This window comes from Urocitellus parryii, chromosome 1 (genome assembly GCF_045843805.1).
Source record: "Urocitellus parryii isolate mUroPar1 chromosome 1, mUroPar1.hap1, whole genome shotgun sequence".
Taxonomy (NCBI): Eukaryota; Metazoa; Chordata; class Mammalia; order Rodentia; family Sciuridae; genus Urocitellus; species Urocitellus parryii.
Window position 1 is genome coordinate 128145923 of NC_135531.1, and position 20650 is coordinate 128166572.

Genomic DNA, 20650 nt, shown 5'->3' on the forward strand with positions numbered 1-20650 from the left:
CACAGCGGCCTCCAGTTTTTTTCTTTTCTTTCCTCCCCTCCCCTCCTCTCCCCCTCCTTCTCTCTCTTTCCCTCACCTCCTTCTCTCTCTCTCTCCTTCCTTCCTTTCTTCCCTGGTGCTAGGGACCCAACCCACTGAGATAACCATCATCTCTTAATTAAATATCAGGGTTCAAAGAGGACAGGCATTGGAGCGGCCATTCCCATGGAGAAAGAGGCCCCGGTCAGAGTCCACCCCTGTGAGCCTCCCCGCCCCCACTGACCACTCCTGAATCTAGGATTTGGGGATCTAGATTTGAGGCTGGGAAGGTTTGTGGCTCTGGCGAAGACCCCCGGGACTTGCCTACTCCTGGGTGAACCACGTGCTGGCACTTTGGAGAGCTGTGGTGCCCACCCAGGCCTGGACCCCGTGGCTCTCCTATCACAGTGGGAAATAAGACAGATCTGGTCTCAAGGGATGTCTTGGGGCCTTGCCATGCCCAGAGGACTTGCCCAGATGGAGGCCGGGAGACAGGAGGAAAGGAATCAAAGAGAAGCATGTGGCACAGAGTAGAGGAGAATTCCAGGACACTCAGAAAAGCCCCAAGCCCCAGAAAAGCCCCTTACCCTTCTCTGTCCACTGCCAGTGGACAGGGCAGCTGAACTGCCCAGGGTCATGGGGAAATGCTCAGTAAGGATGAAGGCTCAAAACTCCTTTCTAGATCCACAGTGTAGACACCAGAGGGAAGACAGAGGTCTCAATGTCAGATCGCCTCTGACTTCACCCTGGCAACGGATGCCACAGTAATGCCATCATCCTGAGATTACCTTCTCCCATCTCTGTGTGCTCAGGGGCCTGCCTGGTGTCCCTGGGATATGGTTCCAGACATGGAGGGTGCCCTGTGTTTTTTTACAGAGCCATGGATAAATAAATTAGATGCGGTACATGAACTGCGACATGACTAGGGGATCCTGGGGCGGTTCTTGTCAGCTCCTAGGAATCAGGTGTTAAATACTCAAGGTTTGTGAACCTGGTTGCTAACCAATGGGTGTCCTGAAATCAGGGCAGGAGTGTTTACACCACAGTCAGCAGCCAAGGCTGCGCGGACTCGCCCCCCCACCCCCACCCCCAGCAGAGCCCCGAGGTCAGCCTTCTCCGTCTGTTAATGTTTTTTATTCTCCAAATTGTTCAAATTCAGGAGAAGCTGACATGCTTCTGGTTTAACCCTTCTCCCCTCTGCTGCACAAGTCACCTACATTTGTAGCCACCTGCTGGCCGATGCCAGTACCTCTCCTCTATGTCACAAGGCTAGGCCCCGTTTGGGGGGACCATGCTAGAAGAGTTCACTCCCCCTGTCATCTCCCCGTCCCTTACTCTCAGTGTACCACCTGTTCTGCTTGGGTTCTGGCCCCAGGTGGGGTGTAAACACCCCTGGTGATAAACGTTCCTGCCCTCTGCTCTCTCTGCCACCTGTTCTGTCCCAGCTGGAGGGACAGGAGCAAGAGGAGGGGCTTCCGTCTCAGTCGGAATCATTCATCCTAAGTAATTAGCTGCCAAAGAAAATGCACACCTGCCAGAGGGGGGCAGAGCCCCCACCCCCACAGCTTCTCCAACTCTCCTGCCCTGGGCCTGCCTCCTGAGGCTGCCGGAGAGCTGGAAACCCAAGGAGTCCAGGAAGCCATCTGCCAGGACTCGGGTCTCTTTGCCAATCAAAAAGCTAAGACAGTCCTTTCAAGACTGACGCTGTCAGGCCCTGCTGTGCCCAGGGCACGTCTCTCCCAAGGCTGCTGCTCCAGCCCTCTCAACTCTCTCCTCCCTGGCAGAGGGTGGAACATACATCTGGAAGACACCATTGGCACCTGCACTGTGTCCTTTTTCTTCTTACCTAATATTGTCAGATTGACTCTGGGGGTCTGCTGTTTATTTAGCGGTAGTGGGAGTGCAGACGCATCACAGCCAATAACACATGAAAGGAAGTCAGAGGTTTCTTTGCTCCTATGAAAGAAATCACAGGGAGAGATGCTTCTATCTCTGGGTACTAGGGCATCTGGATAGGATTTCTGGAACTGCAGCAGCCATATTGTGACCATGAGGGATACCAGGTGGAGGGGTGGGGAGTTGTGCTGTCATACCAATAAGGACATAGAAAAGGCAGGGAAAGAGCTCTGTGATTGCCCACACCTGCAGATGCTTCTTCTCTAGACTCTGCAGTGTGAGATAGTGCAGGTCCTTATCCACTTTGAGCTGGATTGGAGTGGGATTGGTTACCCATGGTCAGAGGCACCCAAAGCAGAGGCTGATCAGTGAAATCAGGCCTGATCTTGGGCCCCTCACGTGGGTGAGTGGGTTTGGGTTGTGCCTGAGGCTCAGGCCTGTCCCTGTTCACATTGGTGTTTCCTCCACAGCAGGGAATGCAGGTGCCCCACCGCAGTGTGCCCCAGCCCCCTCCCAGCAGCCAGCACCAGCTTCTCAGCTGAGGCCTTCCTCCGTGGCCTGGAGGCCACTCTTCTGGAATAAAAAGCTCTCGAAGAACAGCCCTCAACCAACAAACCACAAGAGGTGTGTTCGCACACCATGTCCCCCCTCGCTGGCCCCCAGCCCTGCAGGAGAGCAAGGCTCCGCTTACCACAGTGGCACCTGCTTGGGAACAACCCTTAAGGGTCCTCCCCTTTCCTGTCCCACTTCCCCATTCCCCCATCATCCCCTAGGTCATGGGCTGCACCTGGGACCTCGTGCTTTAGTCACCTCTTGTCATTGTGACCAAAATGCCCACCAAGGACAACTTAGAGGAGGGAACATTTGTCTGGGGCTCACAGTTCCCGAGGTCTCAGTCCATAGACAGTCGACCCCACTGCCGGGGACCCAGGGTGAGGGGGACCCAGGGAATGTCCCAGTGGAGGAGAGCCCAGCTCCTGGCAGCTCAGGAAGCAGAGGGAGAGGAGCCAGGGGGGATACTCCCTTCCAGGGCACACCCCAGGGACACAGCTCCAAAAGCCATGCCCCAGGGACCTGCCTGGTTACCAAGCCCCTGTCTGGTCTGAACGGATGACCAGGTGACAGCTCTGGTCATCTCATCAGTTCATCTCTGAACATTCCCGCATTAGCAGGGGCTTTGGGGGCACAGCTCACAGCCAAACCATAACAAGGCCTCAGGGTTTGCTTTTAGGGGAACCCAAACCAAGGGAAGCCTCCAGTGCATTACTGAGCACGTGTTCCAGGCATGCAGGGAGGACAGGAGACAAGGTGGACATGTCCACCTGTTCATGCGGAAGGAAAAGCAAGAAACAAGTAAGAAAACTGTATTGTTTTTAGATGACTTAAAGACGATGCTTAAAAAATGGGAGTGGATGATGGTAGAGATGGGGAATTCCAGGTTTGTTCTAGATGGTGGTGAGATTAGGGGGTCATCCACTGTCAAGAGCTGTGGGAAGAAGATTCCAGGCAGAGGGAACAACAAATGCAAAGGCCCTGAGGCAGAAGTGAACAGAATAGGTTTGGGAGACAAAAAGAAGGCAGTGTGCTGGGAGGGGAGTGAGCCAGTAAGAGGTGGACCAGGTGAAGTAGAGAGGAACGCAGAGGCCAGGGCAGGGGCTTCTGTGGGGCAAGACAAGAGCTCATGGCTCAAGGGCAATGCAGGGTTGCAGTGGGGATGGAGGAGACTGGCAGTGTGTCACCTACAGTGTAGAAACTATAGGGGGGCTGAAGTCAGTGACCAGCTGGGGTCATCTCGGTCATCCCAATGGCAGGTGCTGGTCCCTGGAGCACCTCTGTGTTTTCTGTGGGAGAACCTTCCATTTGGAAACCCGCCTCCTCCTTCTCTACATAGGACTAGGCCCTGGTCTCGTGACCTCACCGCGGTGGGCACCTGTAGTCCAGCTACTCAACAGGCTGAGGCAGGAAGACTCCCCTCGCCCAGGAGTTGAAGGTCAGCCTTGGCAACATCGAGAGGCTATCATCTCAAAATAGTAAAAATGAACTTAGGCCAGTGTCTGGCTCCTCACTGCCTCTGGACAGTCACGATGCCACCTCTCCCTGCCCACCCGCCTGCACGGCTGGGCACCCCTGGTGGCCCCCAGTTCCCGTAGGCCTCACTAATGAACAGGTGTCACTCCAGACCCTGGCACAGACCACTCCCACCTGGTGTCCCCCACTCCGGCCCCAGAATGGCCCCTTCCAGGGCCAGGGCAGTTACCCACAGTGGCCCCCCGGGGTGTGCCAGCGGCTGTCCCCGACTCCCTCAGAACGCATTCCCACCTTCTTTTCCCTCGCTATCCATCAAGAAGCCCTTGAGAGAGCTGAAGGACGAGGCACAGCCCGGGTTTACAGATGGGCTGTGCAAACAGAAGGGTTTGCACATTTTTCAGGAGTCACGGAGCCCGAGTTTGCTGGATCTTAAACCAGCGTCAATAACAAATGGGCGCCACTCAGGGAGGACTCCTAGGTCTTCCGTGGAAACCAGGCTCCTGGGCCTGCAGCCTGTGTGCACTGGGATCAGGCGCCCCAGAGTCACAGGGACGTCTGTGGTGGGGGCAAGGGGACAGAATCCTCTGGGTCTCTCAGGGTGGCCCCGTTGTCAGTGAGCTGAACCCACAGACCAGAGAAAAGAGACCCCCTTCCTTACGAATTCCTCAAGGGCACCTCTATCCTGGGCCAGGGCAGGACCAAGGATTAGGGTGACAAAGGACAAGGGAACAGGGTGTGCTGAGCTAATCTTTCTACCTCCCTCCGACTCAGCCTCGTCAACTGCAAACTGGGATCGTTACTCCACTGTCCCCATGCTTCAGGTAGGACGGGGCAGTCAGCCCACCCAGGGTGTCTATGTCACCTTCTCCGGGTCTTTAGCTGGGCCCACAGGTGGCTCTGAATCCAGCCTCCCTGCTCTTTCTGGTCTCTTGTCACCCCTTTTGGCCACACAACTCAACTCTCGCGGCTGCTAGAGGGGTGGCCCGGGGGGAGTACGTGTACTTCTCTGTCTCTTTCTTCTTCCAGCAGCTGGAACTAGCGACCCAGCCATCGCGGCCCTTGAAGTGGAGCTGCTGGAAGAAGACACCGGGGTGGCAGGACGTGGGGTCGCTGCTAATTTTGAGAAACCTTCATTGCAGTCCCAGGCTCCCACCTCTGGGCTCCTGAGTATTTGGGAAATAAACGATTCTTGTTGACAGCCTGTGTTCCCTCTTTTGGATGGTTTCCATCCCCCACAGCCAAACCGAATCCTGTTGGCTACACAATGGAACCTAGATCTAGGTCCCGGAGTGAGTGGGCTGGGGGGTAGAGTGTCGCCCAGAGTGAGGTCCTGGGCTCCAGCTGCAGGAAAAAAAAAAAAAAAAAGAAGAAGGAAAAGGAAAGGACCTAGATCTATCTGTCCCCAAAGCCCAGGCCCATCCCTGCAGGCCACATCTCCCTAAGTCCCAGTGAGTGGCCGTGTGGTGGAGGAGTGGGAATCCCTCCAGACAGGCGAAGGAGGAGCCCAACGAGGCAGATGGATTTGCTCAGGCTGATTCTCCAACGCTGAGTTCCACTCAGAGGTGCTGGTTGTGCCGGGCACAGTGGGCACGCCTGTCAGCTCAGTGACCCCAGAGGCTGAGGCCGCAGGACAACAAGTTGGAGGCCAGCCTCATCAACTTAACAAGGCCCTCAGCAACTTAGTGAGACCCTGCCTCAAAACAATAATAATAATAATAATAATAATAATAATAATAATAAATTTGAAAGGGGGCTGGGGCTGTGGCTCAGTGGTAAAGCTCCCCTGGGTCCAATCCCTGGTACCAAACAAGGCGCCGGTGGTGGCGCCCTGCGAGGGTTCTGGGATGAGCTGGAGGTCTGGTTTTTTTAGGACAGGAAAAGAGGCTGGAGAAGAGGAAGGCTGAGGGCAGGGGCACAGACTGGAAATTGCTGGCTGGCTTCAGCCCTGGGCGTGGGGAAGTAGGGAGTTAACCACACCCTAGGCCGCAGCTAGAACATGGTTAGAAGGGGGCTGGGTGTTCCACCCTCATCTTCAGGACATCTGGGGGCGGCTTCCTCAGGCCCACCATGCAGAGAGGAACCAAGTGGTGTCCCCTCTGCCACCTTCAAAGAACAGACCTCTTGGGAGACCACACAGTGGACCTCTGCTTCTGCAGCCTGGCATCCACCCACCCACTTTCAATCCACCCACTTTATTTAAATGGAGATGACTCCACCCCCCTACCATGTGACTCAGCCTGGCCAATCAGAGGATTCCTATTCCTCCCAGACACCTTGATGGATCAGGTTGAACGTGTGACCCAGCAAGCCTCCGGGAGACACCCGAAGGCTTTGGCTGATTTTGTTGCGAGAAGAATGGACTCCCCCGCCCTTGGATTTGAACCTGGGAGGATATAACCCTTTGCTACCACATGGAGCCTCGGGATGAAGCTAATGTGGCAATGAGCAGAGCCCAGAGACAGAGGCATCCTAGTTCTAGATGGCTCCAAGCCTGGAGCTTGTCAGCCCTGGACACATACATATCAATAAACTTCTTCCCCTGTCGCCACTCAGAACCGCTTACCTACACACAGTCTAGTCTGTACCTGGGATGGCATTTCTTCTCCAGGACAAAATGGGCCTGCAGCACCTCCAAGCAGATTTAAGCCACCTCCTGTCCCCACTGCCCCAGGTGAGCAAAGAGCATCTGCAAGTTGGTACAGCACCAGCGTGGGCATCCCTCGGCGCAGGGCCAGCTTCTCCTTTAAGCCTGTTTCCGGCATTCAGCATCCAGTAGGCGCTCACTAAATGCTGGTGAAATAAATAAATGAATGACTGCGGAGAAGCAAGCTGATCATCCATCAAGTTTATGGATGACATGAAATTGGGTGCAGTTTCTAGCCAGAGGTTAAAATCGTAAAGCAGATTGGCTTTCGCAAATGAGACTACGGCAAGACAGAATCGGAATTGGATGACGTTCATTAAGTAACTAGTTTGAGGAAGTCGTCCCCGGGAGGATGCGAGAGCTGGGGACATAATGGTTTCTGTGCATATTGCAAGACAAGCTGTGGGTGGCAGGCTGGACGTAGAGGGAGAGAAGTTGGCTGCCGAGGGCTGGGCTTAAAACAGGGTCAAGGTCGAGAGCAAGTCCTGCTCCAGGAAGCCACTCAGGGCTCCATGAAAAGATGAAGGGCAGCAGGACAGACAGACAGACAAACCAAATGCAGGTAAAATAGCAAAGGGAGGATAAACTGGGATTCTGGTTAAAGAAACTGAGGTTGCTGGATGTGGCAGGAAAAGGAGAAAAATCCATTTCCCCAAGAGGACATGAACCCCAGGTCCCGCTCCCCAGAGTGAGGAGGACATGTCTCTGCCCTGCTGGAGGGACCTTGGCCCTGAGAGAAGGGTGGGCAGAGAGACTCGGGCAGCCGCCCTCCCCCAGCCTCCCAGCTGCTGCCTCCCCTGCTGTTTACGCCTTGATCGTTTGCAATGAAAGACGATGATGTGTGTGCGCTGTATTGATTGTGCCTCTTAGATTTTATGTCATTGTGGAAAGCAGCAATTATGCTTGCCTGCTCTGGAGGGAGCAAAACGGCCCCGGGGGAGGACGTGAGGGGGCCAGGAAGACTGAAAAGGCAGCCCCAGGAGCCCCCCTGTTCCAGAGGAGCCTGGAGAGGGTGGGGGAAGGACGGCTGTCCCTGTGCCCTAGGTTAGAGGCATTTATTAGGTGCCGGGCACTGGGGCGCTGTCCCACACTCCTCTGAAGGCCCTCCAGTGGCTTCCTTTTGTATTAGAACAACAAATCACCTCGGCTTACCAAGACACATGTCATCTGGTCTCACCTCCATCCTCATCCCTCTTCACTCACCGACTTCTGGCCCATTACCATGTTTGGCTCTGGATCTCAAAACCTTTGCTCTGGCTATTCCCTCTGCCTAAATGCTGTTCCCCACACTCCACCCCGGTGTTCATCTTCACATTCAGATCTCAGTTCTAGTGTCACCTCAGCAGAGTCCTACCCCAAAGACGTCTTGTCATGGCCACCCATCTCTCTCCATCACATCACCTTCTTTTCTTTATAGCACCGTTTACTCTTAGAAACATTGTTGTCTATCTAGGGGTTCGTTGTCTCTCTCCTTGAAATGTAAATGCAGAAAGAACAGAGACCTATTCCTTGTTTTACAGTTTTGCTTTCACCTAAAGAAGTTCTTGACCCACATCAGGAGTAGAATGAGTATTTATAAAAATTATGAGCTCCAGTTAACAGAGGAAACTAAGGCTTAGAAAACATATTAAGAAGAACTGTATTTAACTATAATTAACTGACTACCCGACTAATATTCCAAGGGTGGTGGGTTGGTGACAATTGCCCAGGAATGCCTTCATAGACTAAAAGGAACTTTCTATTTTCTGCCCAGCTTTTCTCAGAACATTATTCTTGGCTTGCCCCTCATGGTCATAAGGTGGCTGCTGCTGCTCCAAGCATCATACAGTATTCAAAGCAACAAGAGGAGACAGAGCCAAATTCTGATCTATCTAAGTCTTTTCTATTTCCAGAAAACTCTTCACCAAGATTCCTATTCCACTTGAATAGCCAGATCTGTGTTCCTTGCCGCAAGGGAGATTGGCAAACGGAGCTCTCCAGGTTCCACGGTAGAAAAAAAGCAGAAGAGCCGTTAGTTGGACAAGATTGGCAGGTTAGCCAACCTCACTCAGCGGCAGCCACAGAGAGATGAGTGTGTTGCTCATGACCACAGTCTGAACAGCAGGACTCTGGTGGGAGCCCAGGTCTGCCTGACTCCGGGTCCGTGCCCTATTTGTCACCCCTGGTGCTTTCCTCCTGGCATCTGGGTCAGGGAAAGGAGGCACTGTGGTGGGCAGCAGGAGTGCCTGCAGGTCTTTAGCCTCATCGTGTGCAGCTGGATGTGAGGTGGCCTTTCCTGCTTACCTCTCACCCGGCCCCTTCCTCCCACAGCACCCTGGGGCGCTGGGCACAGCAGGCCACGGAGGATTCCCACACCCACCAGATCCATCCATCCGTCCTTCTCTCTCCATTTGTGCTCCTTCTTCTTGGCCCAGAGCCCCTGCTGCCCCTGCCCCACTCTGCTCAACCCTAGAGTCCAGCTCCTGTTTCTCTTTCCCTTCTCACCCAGGCACTTCGCACCCACAGGGTGTCTGGGCAGCTCAAGGTGCAGGAGCTGGGGTTCCAGAGGGGAAGAGAGACAGCCAGAGAGCAACAACACGAGGAATGAGGCCACTGAGAGGGCTCAGGGCCGCAGGAAAGCAACAGAGCCACGTCTCAGAGACTCCCTGGGAGGTTGAATGACAGAGCCACGCCCCTCCCAGAGGAGCCACGCCCCACCCAGAGGAGCCACGCCCCTCCCAGGGGAGCCACGCCCCTCCCAGGGGAGCCACGCCCCTCCCAGGGGAGCCACGCCCCACCAGGCAAACCCCCAGCTACACAGAAAAGAAGGGCTGCAGGTGGAATTGGGGTGCCTAGAATGAAGAACTTGGCCTTTGTGCCGGCTCCTGGCAGGTCATCTCTGGAAACCCTCAGAATTTCCCAGTAATAGGAGCATCTTTGTAGTCTAGGGTGGATCTCCCAGGCCACACCTGAGGGTTTCTGCTCATGAGGGTCCGCAGAGGGCTGGACACGCCACACTCACATCGATCCGCCAGGCCTCCCTGACCCAATAAGAACTCTGAGCACAAAGCTCCAGCGAGCGTTGGGGGGGGGGGCAATCCTTCACCCGCACACACCAACATGCCCGGGGGGCATCACAGGCTTGCAACAGAGAGGGCAGAGGAATTCCATCCCAGGACCCTCCCGGACCTCGCCATGTGGCTCCCTCTGGCTGGTTCTGCTCTGTATCCTTTCTCATTTGTAAATCCAGCACATTCCTGAATTCCATCCCAAGCTAACAAATTATAGAAACTGGAATGAATTTGTAGCCAGCTGGTCAGAAGTGAGGATGACATCGAGACCCCTGAACATGTGACTGGACATGTGAGAGGACAGTCTTATGGAGGGCCATGCCCCTAACCTGCGAAGTCCACCCTGACTCTGGGCCACTCCAGCCTTGAGTTGGGGGAAGTTATCCTGAATGACTTGATGGGTCCCCTGTAACCACAAGAGTCCTTAGAAATGAGAGGGGGAGGCCGAGGGGAGAAAACTAGACAGAGCAGCATGACAGGGACTCCACCAAATATTGCAGAAGATCCATAAGGTCGGAAGGATAAGGGTGGCCTGGAGATGCCAGAAAAGGCAAAGGGACAGATTCTGCTAGTGTCCCTGCCAACACTTTGACTGAAGCCCCGCAAGACCCAGTTTGGACTCCCGATGTCCAGAAGTGCCAGAGGATAAGTGGGTGTTGTGTCAACATGTCAGTTTGTGTCAGCGTGCCCCAGGGGGTCACTTTACCAACAGAGGGTCAGGGAAGGATCTCTGAGAAGGTGGCCAGAGGTGAAAGCTGGCTTTCCTTCCCTCCCTGGACAGTCCTGTTGTCACTGGCTTTGTTGATAAGACCCCCCAAAATGTAAATTTGACCTGATTGAGCTTTGCAGAGTCACGGCTTCCTGGAGACCCAGCCCGAGTCCTTGGTCACTTCTTTTTCCCCACAGAATTTCCCTTTCCTTTATTTAACAAACAGAGTAAGTTGTACCTTTGTGTTTAAGCATGCGGTCTATGGATTTTCACACACATGATGATTCATGTAACCAATATAATCAGACTCAGAGAAGCCCCCCAAAACTCCCATGTGCTCTTCCCTAATTATCTTCTCACACCCCTGAAACCACTGACCTATTTTCTATCTCTATAGCTTTTCTTTTCTTTTTTTTTTTCGGGGTGGGGGGCAGATGGGTACCAGATATTGAACTCAGGGGCACTCGACCACTGAGCCACATCTCTAGCCCTATTTTTGTTTTATTTAGAGACAGGGTCTCACTGAGTTGCCTAGCACCTTATCATTGTTTCTGGCTTGGAACTCTCTATCCTCCAGCCTCAGCTTCCTGAGCCACTGGGATTACAGGCCTGTACCACCGCACCAGGCTCCACTCAATCTTGGAAGGACATTTGCAATGTTCTAGTTGTTGGCAATTGCTTCTGTGAACGTTTGTGTGTCAGTTTGCACAAACACCTAAGTTTTCATTTCTCCAGAAACAAGTTTGCTGGGTCATATGGTTAATGACATGTTTAACTTTGTAAGAAACTAACAAACTGTTTTCCAGAAGGGTTGTGCCATTCGGAATTCCCACTGGCAATGTGTGAGCATCCAGTTGCTCTGTGTCTTTGCCAGCACTTGGTACTGTCTATATTTTTTATTTTATCTATTCTAATAGATGTGAAGTTATGACTTTACCATCTTAATGGCTTTTAATATTCAACATCTTTTCACATGCTTTACTGACTGTCGTAAAGCCTCTGTTATGATTTGGATGTGAAATATCCACCCCCAAAAGACAGAGTCCCCAGTGCAGTGAAGTTCAGAGGTGGGGCTTTGGGGAAGTGATTTGATCACTTGAGTGCTAACCTCATCAGTACCTTGGTCCATTGATGAATTCATCATCTGAATGGACAGTCAGGAGGTTATGGAAACTGTAGGTGGAACCCAGTTGGAGGGAGTGGATCTTCGGAGCGTACCCTTAGAGATTGTCTTGTCCCCAGATCCTTCCTCCCTCTCACCTCCTGGCACCATGAGGTAAGCATGTCTGCTCCATCACGCCCTCTCCCCAAGCCCATGGAATTGGAGCCGCAGACCCTGCACTGAAACCTCTGAAACTTTGAGCCGAAATAGGTTTTTCCTCCTCTGAGTTGTTTTTCTCAGGTGTTTATCCCAGAAGTTTGAAGGGCTGACTAACTAACAAACCCTTGTTAGCCAAGTATCTGTTCCAAATCTTTTGTCCAGTTTTGAAATGGGTTCTTTGTTTTCTTCCTGCTGAGTTTTGAGGGTTCTTTATAAACTCCAGATACAAATCTTTTGCTGGATATGTAGTTTTCAGATATTTTCAAAGTCCAATTTATCCTTTTATAGATTATGCTTTTAATGTCATGCCTAAAAACCTTTTTTTTTTTTGAAAAAAAACCTTTAGTTGTAGGAGCTGGGGCTGGGGCTCAGTGGTTGAGCACCTGCCTAGCATGTGTGGGGCACTGGGTTTGATCCTTAGCACCACAGAAAAATAAATAAATAAAATAAAGATATAAAGCAGTATATTTTAAAAATGTTTAGTTGTAGATGGACATAATACCTCTATTTGGGTGGGGAGAGGTACTAGGGACTGAACTCAGGGGCACTCAATCACTGAACCACATCCCCAAGCCCTTTTTTGTATTTTATTTAAAGACAGGTCTCTGTCAGCATCTCTGTCAGCATAGCATCTCGCTGTTGAGATGCTGATATTACAGGTGTATGACACTGCACGGGGCTAATACCTCTACTTTTATTTTATTTATTATATGCGAGGCTGAGGATTGAACCCAGTGCCTAGGCAAGTGCTCTACCACTGAGCCACAGTCCCAGCCCCTAAGAGCTCTTTGCCTACTCTCTTGTCACACAGATTTTCTCCTGGGTGCTTCCAAATTTTTTTAAAATCTATATCTATTTACAGTTTATTTTTACATAAGGAATAAGGTGTAAGTCTTAACTAGGAATATATTTTGATTTATCTGTTTTGATATTTTACAACATCTCTGAATAAATTTTTTACTGATTGCTCTAGGAATTATAAAATGCATACCTAGTATTTCCCAGTCTACTTAAAGTTCACATTTGACCATTTTATATGAAATGTAGAAAACTTACCCTTATATAGTTCTCTTTGTGCTCTCCCTTTAAGGTTACATTTGTCTTCTGTATAAATCTACATCCATTGAAACCTCTGTAAGACAATATCATATCCTCTCAATCATCAGACATACAATGGGCTTAACAGGAGAAAAATAGTCCCTTATATTTATGTAAATATTTGCCATTTCTGTTGCTCTTCATTTATTCCTGATGTTTTAATTTCCTTCTCTGATTCTTTCTACTTAAAGAATTTCTTGGAGCAATCTTCCAGTGTAGGTCTCCTGGCAACAGATATTCCTGGCCGCCCTTCATTGAAGAATGCCTTCACTTGACCTTCATTACAGTCCCTCCTAAGAGTTCTGACTTGACAGTTCTTTTCTTTTGGTGCTGTAAGAATATGATTCTATTCCTCTGGCCTCCGTGGTTTCTGATGAGGAATCGTTGTGGGAAATGTGTCATTTTACTCTGGTTTCTTTCAAGATTTTTATTTTGTCTTCAGGTTTCAGAATTTTGATTATGACACATCTGGGTATGGATTTCTTTGTCTTTGTCCTGTTGAGGATTCACTGAGCTTCTTAAATCTGTAGGTGTGTGTGTGTGGTTTTTTTTTTTTCCAAATTTGGAAAATTTCTACATTATTTCTTCAAATATTTTTTCCAGATCCCATTCTTTTTCTTCTCCTTTCAAGATTCCAATGACAGGAATATTAGATCTTTGCAACTGTACAACAGGCCCCTGAGACTCTGTTCACATTTTTCCCAGTCTCTTTTCTCTTGTTATTTGGATTAGATGACTTCTGTTGGCTTACTGATCATTTCCTCTGTCATGGATTTTTCTTTTTTCTTTCTATTATTACTACTACTACTACCACCACCACCACCACCACCAGGGATTGAACATAGGGATACTTAATCATGGAGCCACATCCCCAGCCCTTTTTTATATTTTATTTTGAGACAGGGTCTTAATAAGTTGCTTTAGGCCTCGCTAAATCACTGAGGCTGGCTTAGAACTTGCTATCTTCCTGCCTCAGCCTCCCAAGCTGCTGGAATTACAGGCGCATGCCACAATGCCCAGCAAAATGTTTATATATATAAACATTATATATATAAACATTTTGCTGGGCATTGTGGCACACATTTTTTTTTGGGGGGGGCTGTAATGCTGGGGATTGAACCTGGGACATTGTGCATGCTAGGCAAGCTCTCTCTGCTAGTCTAGACATCCAGCCCATATACATCGTCCATTGAGCTTATCCAGTGATTTTTAAAATTTTAGTTGGCATATTTTTCACTTCTAAATATCTCAATATCTTGATGTCTTCTGTTTCTTGGCTGAGACCTTGTGGCTTTCCCTTTGTTTCAGGAGTGTTTGCTCTTACATATTGGACTATGTTTGTAATGGCTACTATCAAGTCTTTCCTTGGTATGTCATCAAAGGTATTTTAACATTGGCTTTTCCCAAGTGAGTTGAGATTTTCCTGGATCTTCCTACACAAAATAACTTTGTCATTTTTTTTCTGTTAGCAACCAAATGACCCAGTTGGGATCAGATTTTAAGTTCCTACTAACTTCCTGTGGATTGTGGTTCCAATGTAGCTCAATTTTTAAGGATTTTACAATATTTTCCAATCTGTTCCTTATGGGTACCCCTCATGTGCAATCCAGGAATGGGGCAGTTCTCAGACCTAGGTATGCTGTTCAGGGTCACATCATGTGTACAGCATCTACAACTTGATGGTGATCTCAGCGATTCATAAATGACTTTAAAGGGTCATTTTTCCCAGCTGTTCCCTCTCAGTGATCTCTCCTGTACTTTCTGGTTCACTGAGGTTCTCCATTGCAGTCCTCGGGCCAGAACATGGGGCTTTCTGTGCTTGCACTCTGCCATGCATTTGCTGGACTATGTGTGTTGAGCCAAGCAGCAGACACAGTGGAGCGGTAGGTGCGCCCACCCTCATTGGCCAGGGATTCTCCTGTTGGAGAGGAAGCTTCCCCTCCCTCAGAGTTCTGGGTTCCTGCTGTCCCTGCTGTCGCTGCTCTTGTCACCACCTCATGATTCTTTGGGGGTGTGAGGGGGTGGCAAGAATAGAAACGGGAACAGAAAAAAAAGGGAGACCTCTATCCTCTCCCTGAGCAATAGGAGGCCCCTTTCTTGGTCCTCAAGCCAGATCAAAGGGCTTTTCCTGGGGCATGCACCCCTTTTTCTCCCCCACCCAATATTTATTGCCAGGTTTTGTGCATTGAATTCAGCCCAGAGGATGTGTAAGAGGGGAACAAAAAGAATAAACTGAGGGCTGACCTGGTGTTCCTCAGCTGTCGTCTTCTTAGAGATTTCAGATGGCGAATCCACACAGTCTGTCCAGGTTCGAAGCTGCTTGTAGTGGGAGAAAGGCTGGAGCATGCTTACTTCATTTTATTGAGAACCAGACCTCTCCAGTATCTCTGTAATGGACATGATGTATGCAGACGTGCCCCAAGCTAAAGTCACCATTTAGTGGGTACCTCTTATGTCAGGCACATGTACAAAGTTTTGTGCTCCCATGCTTTTGCCCGGGAAGCTCAGGGTTTGAACCTGCTGAACCTCTTTCTAGCAGTGCAATACAGGCAAGAATCCAAATGTATCTGATGCTCAGTTGCTTTGCCTGTGGAAAAGGGGAAAATGTAGCAGTGTGGCAAGGATGAGGTGCAATAACTTCTAGAAAGCTTTTTATCTTGGGGCACAGCATATAATAAGTGCTCAACAAATCATAGCTATTCTTGGTGTTACTATGATCATTTATTTTATTGTGTGTAGAGTACAGAGGCAGACCGCTCATAAGCAAAAATGGAAGATACATTCTGGGGTTCTCAGAGTCCACAGGAGGTTGGGAACACCAGGAAGGCTGGGCTTAGGTTCTCAGACCACTCGCACCCTCACAGTGTGGGACACGCTACCTTCAGACTCCTACTATGGGAAAAAGTCACCATCACTGCCCACCCATGAAGACCACACTCAATGAGGATCTTTCCAGGGAGAAGTGAAGACAAATAAGCAAGGGGAGGGAAGATTCTGGAAAGCCTTTCCCCCTTCCCCCCCAAAATACCTCTTGCCCCTTACTAGTTATAAGACTACAGACAGCCTAATCTCCTAGTACCTCAGTTTTCTCAAGCAAGCAGTGGTGTAAACCAAGGATTTCAGCCATAATGTCAGAAAAGAATTATAGCTCAGGATCAGGCACTGAGCTAGTGCTTGATTATAAAAGATTATTATTATTACACGTAACTGCTCATTCAATCTTCAAAACAACCCCTGGGTATTATTGACCTTGCTCTCTGGGTGGAGAAACTTAGAGGGATGTATTGATTTGGCTGAGGACATGCCATGGCCTTAGATCTAAACTCAGACTTTAAACCTGCTTTGATTCCCAACAAACTGTACTTGTTGTAGCAGTTCAGGAGGCTAAGGAAGGAGGATCACAAGTTCTAAGCCAGCCTCAGTAATTTAGCAAGGCCCTAAGCAACTTACTGAGACCCTGTCTCAAAATACAAAATAACAAGGTCTGGGCACAATAGTTAAGCACCGTGGTACAAAAAAAAAAAAAAAAAAAAAAAACCCAAAATGTACTTGTTACCAAGCAGGGGGTGCCATGTTGTCAGAGGCCATCAGTGCAGTTGACCAGATTGGATGGTAGCCACACAGGGCCAGTGGAAAGAGGGCTGAGCTCCTCCACCGAGATTCTGAAGATGTTGGAAGGAGGATGTCCTAGACAGAGTGGGCCCCTTTGCATGTGCATAGTGTGTCTGCTCTCAGCCTGTGTATGTCCTGCTGTTTTTTTCTCATGGAAAACATCAGGAAACAATAATAAAAATAATAAAACATTATTTGGAAGAGACTGTAAGGATGGGAACCCACTCACCTTTGACCTGGGGGGATAAGGTAGGGTGCCCACAGAGTCTGTGGATCAAGAATCATCAGTGAAGTTCAGCAGGAGAAGCTCTGAGCTGTCCAGGAGCAGCCCTGGCCACACACACTGGTCCCACGTGGGGAACACAGCGGGGGCAAGACAGGGCCAGAGCTGGGCTGATGCAGGTCAAGCTCAGAGTAGGGGGCTCAAAGGTACCGAGTTGGACCCGTCATGGGGTGGGAGGTGACAGTGGTCAGATGGCATGCATTTTCTTTCCATTTTTTTTTCTTTTTTCTCTTTTTTCACTTAAGAAAAAGCTGTAATGAGACAGCCTATGGAATCGCAAGATTGATTGTGTCATTCTGGCCTTTGAGGGAAGAAGGGGAAAAAATCAAATTATTGGACAGGGTGCTTTTAAGGAGTTGCTGCTTTAATTTATTTTCTTATATTTTGTCAATAACTGTTGTTTTTTTCTTAAACAAGTGCAGCACTTAATAAATGGATTTTGCTTCTGCAAAACAAACAGTCATTTCATACTTTTCCTTCCTCTTATTTAAAACCCAGTGAGGGGCTAAGATAGACCCATGGGACCTGACCACCCCTGGAAGGGTGGAGGGTGGAGAGTTGCGTTAGATAGATGCTCAGCTCTGGGAGGGATGGGGGCAGGCCAAAGGGCCTTCAGAGCAGCAGACCTGGGGCATCTAGAGGGTCACCTCCAGTCATGCAGCCAGTGGATGCTCCAAAATCACCCCATCTAGCCCTTTAGAGTCTGATTCAATGAGCCTCAAGTGGTTTCCCAGTTTGGATTTTAAAAGTGATTGGATAATGAAGCAACCAGCAGGCTCCAATTCCAGCTCTTCAGCCTAGCCTTCTTGTCACCCCAGGGTAACCTCCCTGCCTTCATCCTCACCCCTAAATGCCCTGAACTCCGTCGGGAGCCCCCAGACTCTGCACTCTGCTTCCTTGATCTGCAATTCAGACTCGCCTTTTCAAGTGGCAAATCTCATTCGGCCTCATAACTCTGATCCGTCATTCATTCGTTCATTCGTGGGTTCTGCTGTGTGCTGATGGTGAGAGCCTTCATCCCCAGGCACTGCGTTCTGCATTACAATGAGCAATATACAAATATGCAGGAAGAAAGAGAGTGTTCGGCCTCTAGAATCCCATAGAACAGCTGATCCCCAGACTTCTGCTGTGCCACACATAAAAAGGTGATCTGAAACCCAAATGTCCCCAGGGCTCCAGCAGACCCCTAGGTAAGTAAGGAAGCAGATGACCTGTGGCCAAGGCCGGGTGCAGTTCCCTTCTAAATCAGGCTGCAGCCCAAGATTGCCTTGTGGAAGGCGGCTCCTTTCCAGGAGAAGCCAGCAATACTAATATTTCTCTGAATCCCCCTGGTTTTTAATAATAATTCTGGCTTTCTGTAAAACCACCCTCCCTAGGAGCCATATAAGCCCCTCTCGCTGCTGCTGCGTCCCCAAGTCTCAAACCCTCTTGAATCCCCAAGGCAGGGCAGGATCCAGTCTCTCCTGGTAAGGGACTGGGATGTCCCCGACCTTCCAGGGGTCACCTTTTATGGATGATGCCCTGACCAGATGCCTGACCAGATGGCCTGCCCCGGGACTGGTGGGGCTCAGCCGCCTCCCTGGGGCACCCCAGCTCGGTCCCGGGGCCAGCGGCGCGCCGGCCAGATCCCGCGGGTCCACTGTCCTCCCGGGGCCACCGCCACAGGAGGCGAGCGGGGCCAGCAGGACTCTTTTTTTCGCGGCGGAGTCTTGCAGGACCCCGCTCCCCCCGCCGGCTCTGCGGACTTGAATAATAAATTGCAGCAGGCGGGGACCTAGCGATGCGGCGCCGGAGGTGGAAGGTGCGGTGCGGCGGCCGCAGGCTGCGGTGGGAAATCAACGCGTCGGCGAAGTGAGCGACGGCAGGGCCCGCTCGGGCCACCAGGGCCACCTGGGCCACCCGAGCACCTGCGGGGGGGGGAGGGGGGGTAGGCAGGAGCGGCCCGGCCTGGAGCAGGACTGCAGCGCAACCTGGGTTGGTCTAAACCGGAAATCTAGTGGGTCCTGCCACTTCTTAGGGCAAGATGAAGCCCCATACCAGGCCCCTCCTACAGCAGCCTGGTCCCTGACCCCAGGCCCTGTGAGCCTTGACGACACCCAGGACTCCTTACCCTCACTACCTCCCCCTCCCCCCATGTCTAGTGTGAGTGGAGGGGGCCCTGGCCGCTGAGAGAGCTCTAGAGTGACAGGGGAGGGCTCTAGGAAAGCTAGTCTGGCCCCTTGTGGACTTTGGGGACCCCAGGCAGGGTGGCTGCACTTCTGAGGTGAGCGAGGGGCCCACAGAGACACCCATCCATCTGGCTAGCAACCAGCACAGCAACCCCTCCTCACTCCTTTGGCAGGAATCCGGACACAGAGCTGGAGGACTTCCAGGGTGCGAGAAGAGGGACTCCATCACTCCAGCAAGGAAGAATGTTTATTTTTCAATGACAGTCACCAGTTTGGACTTAGAGAGAGACCAGGGTCCCCAGAAGTCAGAAAGGGATGTGCTAAAGAAAATGGAGAGTGGGCCAGGAAAACTGGGGACCTCCATGGGAGCCAAAGAGCTCTGGGAATGGGGTCACAGCATGGAAGCCTGCACAGATGCCTGGGAGCTCTGCACACACTCAAGGGTCCCACGACTTTTGTGTGCCTCTCCCCTATCTTGCTTGCAACCTTAGTGAGAAGCGAGGGACTTAAAAGTGACTGAGGAGACCCCAAATTAACCAAATTTGTACTGAATTTACTACAATAGGAACTTGAGATAAATTAAAAAATCCAACAACTGCCAGTTACTGCGGCAAACACCTGGCTCAGGGGGCTAAGGCAGGAGGATTGCAAGTTCAAAACCAGCCTCAGCAACTTAGTGAGAACAGGTCCAAAAAATTTTTTAAAATGGGCCAGGTATGCAGCTGGTTAAGCGCCCCTGGGTTCAATTCCCCAGTACCAAAGAAATTAATTAATTAAAAATCTGAGAACCATGTTTACACCCCTGAGTTTGTAACTCTTCCCCAAGCTTGGCACAGAGTTCTCAGTAGGCATTTGGTGTCCAAGTGGGGATTTACTAAGTGTCTGTGGTATGCTGAGCTCTGTCCTGGGACTGAGCATCAGTGAGCAGACCCCCTGACCCCTTGCCCTTAGACTCTGACATCCAAAAGGACTGTATGTTCCAGGGAAGGGAAAGGAAGAGTAGGTACAAAAGACCTGAGGTGAGCATAGGCTTAGCTTAAGGAGAACAGGAAGGAAGGATCCCAATGGGCCACCCAGAGCAGAGCAGGCCTCTCTTGGCCAACGGTTCCAATAAAAATATAAGATTACAGTCTTGCTGTCCTGGCCTCGATTGCATACCCAACGTGTGTTAGTCAGCTCCCTATCACTATAATGAAATACTTGAATCAATTAACTTATAAAGAAAAAAAGGTTTTTTTCCGCTCCTGGTGTTGGAGGTTCCAGTCCAAGATTCAGTGGCCCCATTTACATTGGGCTTCTGTGGAGGTGGTATATCATGGCAGGAGGATATGGGAGAACAAACCATTTTAACTCATGAGTCAGGAAGGGGGGGGGGGTCTAGCCAGCTTCCTACAGTTTCCTTTTGGGGGATACCCCCAGTGACCTAAGGACTTCCCCAAAGGTAGGTCCTTTCTCTCAAAGATTCCACCAGCTCTCAAAAGACCAAGCTTTAACTCGTGAACCTTTGAGGGATGCTCCTCCAAAGAGAAGCACCCTGCCTGAACCCCGGGGAGAGAAAGTTTCCCCAAGTGAGCATCACAGAGGGGACCAAGGTGGGCCGGGCGGGAACCGCAGAACCCATCTGTCTGGGATGAGGAAGTACGACTCAGGGGACCCCCTGGACCTACCTCCAGAATTGACTCTTACTCCCCAGTCTGCTTATTCCTTGCCTGGTGCCTCCCGCCAGGCCACCTTGGTCCTGGACAGCGGCGGCCTTATCCAGGCTTCTCCTGTCACCATCAAGTCCCCCAGGGTCCTCTGGCTGCCTCTGCTTCCTTTCTCAT